General features: G+C 35.1%; 1 long non-coding RNA gene across 1 annotated transcript; it reads left to right on the forward strand.

Moving 5' to 3' along the window:
* The first annotated feature begins 2,647 nt into the window (after nucleotides 1-2,647).
* LOC143605272 (uncharacterized) lies at nucleotides 2,648-3,940 on the forward strand. Its single transcript, XR_013148486.1, has 3 exons — nucleotides 2,648-2,765; nucleotides 3,610-3,681; nucleotides 3,759-3,940. It is a non-coding gene; the product is annotated as an uncharacterized LOC143605272 (long non-coding RNA).
* Nucleotides 3,941-6,993: the final 3,053 nt, after the last annotated feature.

The raw sequence follows: 6,993 nt of genomic DNA on the forward strand, positions 1-6,993 counted from the left end.
AATTCATTTTTAAAGTGTTTTTGATAAATAAGCATTTTTTTCGCGATGAAGAAACGTCTACTTAATAAATGTAGGGTTATTTAGATAGATAGATAGATAAATGCTCTAACTATTATCATGACCTATCAAAAAGATGGAAAATGAATATTTTATTATTAAAATATTTTATATCCATCAAACAGTAACTAACGATTTAAATTATATTTGAACCTACGAAACTAGATCCATGATGGTCTAGTAGCATAAAAGTAGATCCTACTATGAACTAGAGAATTGATACAAATAAGCTACGGTTTATTTATAGGTTTAAGAACATTAATAGTTACAAGAGTAAATGCCAGGTGAAAGGATAAACAAGGTGAATACGTGTTTAACGGTTCAACATGAGTTTTTATACAGTATATTTTAAAGAGTACTCTAAACAAGTTTCAAGAAATCTGAAAGATTCTTACCCTTTGATTAGTGATGTCAACCAAATTACACTAACTATACTAAAGTATGCTTTTGATGAATTGACAGTAGACTTTACTCACCATGCCCTTACGCGTCATGGCCCAGTGAATATACTGTCATGGGATGGTTTGTGTGCATGTTTGGAATGTTACGACAAAGAGTTGCATAGTCCAGTTGAGTAATTACTAACTCCTGGATTATGTATCTTAAAATATAAGTTTGTGGATTACTTATCGGTCTATATAACATCAGTAAATTTATGAATTAGGCAACATTCGTTATATTGGCAAACAATCATAATATCTAGTGGATAATCAATGTAAATGCAAAGTGTATGTGAAATTCTGTTTTGGAGGCTGTCAGTAGCAACGAGCCAAGACAGTTGATTATTCAAGTCTCAAACACAGTTGAATAGTAAGAATGCCCACTTGTGTATAGACATGTGTTACAAAGATTCTATGTCCTCACGACATAGACCATATGCAGTGGAAAGAGTTCATGTAGGGGCGTTATGTCCAATGTGACGTCACGTCACAATAAAGGTTTTATGGGTAAAATGAGTGTAATGGATGAAGCTCGTTCAAATCATTAACTTATTATTATATTTTATCAAAAATATTAATAATAAATCCACTAATCACCTTTCACCCCTATCCCCCTTCCGGCGCTATGTGGGAACCCCACCCTCCCAATAGGCAATAGCGTCCCGGGGGTGGTGTTCCCATCGCTATGAGGGCTTCATGGGGTGGGGTCGCGCCCCACCACACATGATTAAGCCACTGTTAGGAGGATGTAGAAACTTTGTAACACATGTCTACACACAAGTGCTGAGGCGGCGGACCTAGTGTGTGAAGAAGTGGGGCGGCCGCCCACCTTAAAATTTTATCTCCATTAAGTATATATGCGATTTATTTCAACCGTCCCCATGAAATTTTGACACCGCCCCCATTAGCGGAACTACTAAAGGATCTGGGAGAAAAGAGAAAAAAAACTTATAAATTTTAGACTCTACAAAGGTATGGCAATGGCGTGAGGTATAACAGTAAACAAAACGAAGAAGAAGAAGAATGAGGTTGAAAATTGAAGAGAGAGAATGTTGGAGTTGGTGTTGTGGCATGTTACTTTTTAGACTTTTTTCCTTTTTATTTTCATTTAATAATGCTTATTTCCTGTCACAGAAATACACATTAAAAAAAAGCATACTCCTCTATTTTATGTGGGTCTTTCAAATAAAACGAATCTAATTTATGCAATTTACACTATATATACTGTAAAATTTGAAACTTATTATTCTCTTTTAACTTTAGTTTTTTTATTTATTTATTATATGTTAATAATTTAATTCAATAACGATAATTTGATTTTGGTTTTAGTTATACCTTACTAAATTTATTCTTTGTTTCTTTAAATAAATTTTACAGTTTATATAAATTTATTATACATTTCCATTATTTCGTTTGAAAAAAGTATCATTTAGAAAACTAAAATAGATCATTAATGGTTCAGCTAATCATTTTAACTGATTATTATAAACACTTAAATCATTTTATAAACTAAGCTCAATAATTATTTAACCATTTAAACGAATAAATATTTAACCTATATGTGTTGGTGTGTATTTGTTAACTAATAGTTTATATATTAGTTGTGTTTGCTATAATGCAACTAATAGCTTTTAAAATATAATAGTAGTATTATACGGATATTGTATTTTTTTATTTGATAACTAACGACGAATGATATAATATTATCATGTACTTGAAATTTAACTTAGTGTTTTTAATTTATTTTTTTTACCTAACCCGCCCCGACCCGGTATTTTCTTACCATTAAGCATAACCATCAGCTCCTAAAAAAAGTTTGACCCCATAAACAAAATTTCTAGGTCCGCCACTGCACAAGTGGCTATTCTTACTATTCAACAAGGTAACACAGTTGATTATAAAACTCTCTTCCATTATATATACCGTCACTTGAAATCTGCATTATTTGGTTTGTTTGGTTCAAGTTTTTTTCCCAACAAAAATCTGCCATTACTTGAAACGATGGGTTTAAAATTTGGGAGAATATTTTCAATCTTATGCATATTAATCGTTTCAGTAATATCAGCTCAGGATACTGATGGTAAGTTTTTTGTTTATCACGTTTCAGTTATAGGTGAATACAAATCTTATTATACTCGTATTTTTTTTAGTTGCAAATCTTCAGGCTCTGAAGGATGCTTGGTACAACACAGCACCCACCTGGGATGATGGTTCTGATCACTGTAATTGGCTTGGCATCACCTGCACAAACGGTCGAGTTACCAAAATGTTAGTCGGTCATTTCTTTTTACTAGAGTTGGCAATATGTATCAACTGGATAACTGGTCAAATGTGTTGCCCACAATACGCTTAAATATTTTAATATTAATTAATGGGTTAAATATGGTAACAAAATAATTTTAGTAGAATCTTTAGCCAAAATTTTATTTTTGACATTGATAACACCTGGCAGAACGCGTACATGTTTAATAAAAATACACACTATGTTAATTTTATATTTTTTTCTCAAGGTAATTAAAATTAGTAGGCTAGATTCCATTATTTATCTTTCTTGATAAATAAAACATTTTCTCTTTCTTGGTAAATAAAACATACAACCGTGTTAATGAAATGAGATATACGGTAGTTAAACGAGTCGTATTTATGTTTGATAATAGTGTTAATCCGTCGTCTCTGACTTATTAAACACGATAAGATCTATTTTGACAACCTTTAACCATCTATAGGAAGGAGTTTATAGTTGCCATCTTAGTTTTCACAAACATAAGGATGGCAGTGAAACCCAAATCCGATGGGAAGTCACAAAACCCGACATATATGGGACGGATAATAACTAACCCATTAGAGTTTGGGACGGGTATGGGTTTGGTTTTGAAATTTTTTCGTGGGTCTGGGGTTGGGCATACCCAACGGGTATTTTGTCAAAATCCGATAAAAAACCAGAAACCTGACATGCCATTAACCGATAAATACCCGACGGGTTTGGGATGAGGTTTCATAATCGGGTATGGGTCTGTGAATACCTAAACCCAACTCATGATCATCCCTACACCAACAAGTGTTTTAGTAACAAAAACAAAATTATGATACTTTATTTCATTAATCATCTCAGCACCTTGCCAAGCATGGAATTGAGGGGTGAGCTCCCAGAACACATCTGGGACTTTACCCAATTACAGATTCTGTAAGTTTTGTCTATCATATTACTTTTTATGGTTTGCTTCTCAGCAATCTTTTAGGATTGTTTTTCTAAATATGTAGAGATCTCTCTTACAATAAAGGGTTGATAGGATCAGTCACATTTAAGGTCGAAAATTTGAGGAAATTAACACACTTGTAAGTAATCTGTCATTCTATATATGAAAACGAAGCAGTTTGCTACTTATATATAATCTTGTATTTTCAGATTCCTAGTTGGATGCAGTTTCACTGGTCCGATTCCAGACACCATTGGAAACCTTGAAAATCTTATCTCTTTGTAAGAAATTTTCTCCCCGGGACCCATATACCAACTAATCGAATAATTGTAATAATAAAATAATTTTCGTTAATTAATGAAGGGGACACAAATATTTATCGGGTGCCCTAAACATTCGTCCAACGGTAAGTAGCATATTCCCATTAGAGACCAGAAACCGATATCCTGCAAGGCCATAAAACGCGAGAAGTAGGTCATCTGATAACAGTTGCCTTTTAGGAGATGCCCTCAAGTTTACAACCAAACCCATCTGAACCCACAAGTGTTCGTTTATATCCGTAATGGTCATGCAAACCATCAGGTGCAGAACCAATAACTGGTACTGGAAATTAGCATCATAGAGTAAATACCCGAACATTTCGAGAAAAAGTATTACTGATGGAGAAACCATTGAACAAACAAAGTGAGCATGTTCAAGCGCATTCATATTGAACAAGTGAGAAAAGAAATCGCTAGTAACTTTGTCAAATACGGTATGCTTTATGACTAGCCAATCACAAGTATCCATGGCTATAAAGAATTGATATCCATTTGTGTTAAGTGAAAGAGAATTTGCCCAAGCAAGTAAGAGTTTCCTTTTTGGAGCGTCCCTCAACTTTGAGACTGAACCAAGTTGCCTTTGGAACTCACCACTGTCACATTCCAGGTTAGAAACCCCATCCGGTGTGCCACCCTTCCAACAAAGGCGAATATCCCCTACTTGAAACTTAAGCACCATTGTATTGTGGGAAACCGAATAACCATACTCGTAATTGTGAACACAAATTTTAGTTACAATAGGCGTAGTTCTGGGAGACGGATGAACAGCCTCCTTAGGAGATAGAATATCAATAAACTGCTCGGAAATCAAAGTAGGACACTCAAACACCCTAACATCCTTTTGAAAACAGAGCCTTTTTTCATAAAAAAGAACAAACTTCAGCAAATAAAGTGGATTTTGTGTAATGGAATTCTCCCCACTTGAAGGCATCGAAGTAGTAGTATGAAATGGACCAGGATCAAAAGCGAAATCCGTTCCTTGTATGTATTGTTTTGAAGATACCTGAACAAATGTTGGATACACCTTCATGTTCGAAGCAGAAGAGAAACCGAGCCATAAATTGGAAAATTCCACAGACGGTATAATCGAAGTTATTCCACTCTGATATTGTTGCATCGAGCCTTCCGAAAATGGAAGTGAAATAGACTCATATTGATCTGTATGTGAATCATCAATGGAAGGCGTTGGAGTATTGTTAACCGGCGAATCCCAAACACTTGCTGGATGATGAACAACCTCGTGTTTCGACTCGAGTAAACCAGATTTCTGAGAATTAAGCATAGTCACATTTAATGCTAACCCTATATCCATATCTCCGTCATCTTCTACGTGTTTAGATACAGGAGTGGTGACAGACACGGTCTGATGTTCTTCTAGACCAAATCGATTAACCATGGCAACTGTGAATGCTTGCCATGTGGAAGCACCTATGCAACGAGTCGAACCAATTGGCTGCCTCTCCCTCCAAAGGATCAGAATCGGAGATTGAATGGGAATTGAAATACCTTGTTGCGTTATCTATCCATAGATTGGGGTTATCACCAGAAAATATGAAACGAATAAAGGTATTGCGCCCTAAAACAGTTGATTTCTCTGTCAATTGAGATCGACATTTCTTCTCTTGCTCCTTGAGTCGATAAAGTATTTCTTCAAGCATAGATAGCACTCTGGTTGTCTATTGATTTGGTGAATATCATAACCCTTGTTCGAAACAATCAGCCATGGAGGTGAGCAAGCCAATGAAGTGATTACTTCTCAATACAAAGTGGAATTAACCAATAATTCAATTGACAACACTCAAATCAATTAATCGTTCAATTATAATTAGAAATTGACAAGAAGCAATTAGGATCCAATAAATAGAAAGAAGATGAGAATACAGAGAGAAAGGAGATGGGAGACTAGAACCAATTCACCATAAGTTCATTCATGCCTGACTCCCTTTGTGACTTTGCTTATAACCTGGAACGTTTTTTCATGTTTGGGCCATTTGATTTGGGCCGGTTCATACATTTTGGCCTCATCATGTACTACACAAATGGGTTTTGTCACCTCCCTAATTCGTTAATAAGATCACGAGTAGTGGTAGAGGGAGATTGGGGGAAAAGTGTGCCACGTTGGTTGTGACGTCTAGTTAGCAAGAAGATTGATTTGCCCCGCAATTTTTGTGCCGAGTAATATTCTCGGGTAGACCCTCTTCTCGCTCACTTCGGGGGGGGGGGGGGGGGGTGTTCCTCTTGACTTCTTTTCCACTTCTCCTCCCACGTCTCTTCCAATACGGGTGGTGTAAATAGTTGCAATTTTTTAAGATAACACTAAATAGCCATGCTAATCATGCAAATTAATAAAACAACCTTGACTTCTGTTTTGTCGATGTAATCTTTATGACAAGGTGTTAAATTACGCCTAGTTCTTCTCTTGTGCCAATGTGATATGTCGAACAGAAAACAAAAACCCGAACTTGGCTAAACACCAAAACTCATTTATTATTGAGAGGCAATCACAAAACACAATTACAATAATAAATACCCAAACATGGTATATATAATCTAACATATCACGTAGACTACGACTAGGATTGTATTATAATTATCCCTGACATCCAAACGCAACTCGTATAGGACGCTAGATAATTATAATTAATATAATAATATTATATTAGACATGATAATTATCTCTATAATTTAAGCTAAACACATTTTTCTTTTTATAATTACCAACTCAACGTTTATCTTTCAATGCCTTGCACGCCAAGAAAGATCGTAACCGAATTTCCAACAACGCCAGATTCAAATCTGTCGAGCCATAATGAAATATGTTGTGCCATTTAAACTTGTCATATCTTATTCATTTGTAATTTTCATAAAGTTAATGGCTATTTTGTTAATTATATTGGTCAACATGGACTATTGTGGTGATTATCCCTTTAAAAGTAGTACCAGGCTATATTGTTTTAAACTGCTGGTCCCATCTTTTCA

The sequence above is a fragment of the Bidens hawaiensis genome, unplaced genomic scaffold (assembly GCF_021521415.1).
Source record: "Bidens hawaiensis isolate Kalapana, Puna unplaced genomic scaffold, B.hawaiensis_p1.1 tig00068863_1, whole genome shotgun sequence".
Taxonomy (NCBI): domain Eukaryota; kingdom Viridiplantae; phylum Streptophyta; class Magnoliopsida; order Asterales; family Asteraceae; genus Bidens; species Bidens hawaiensis.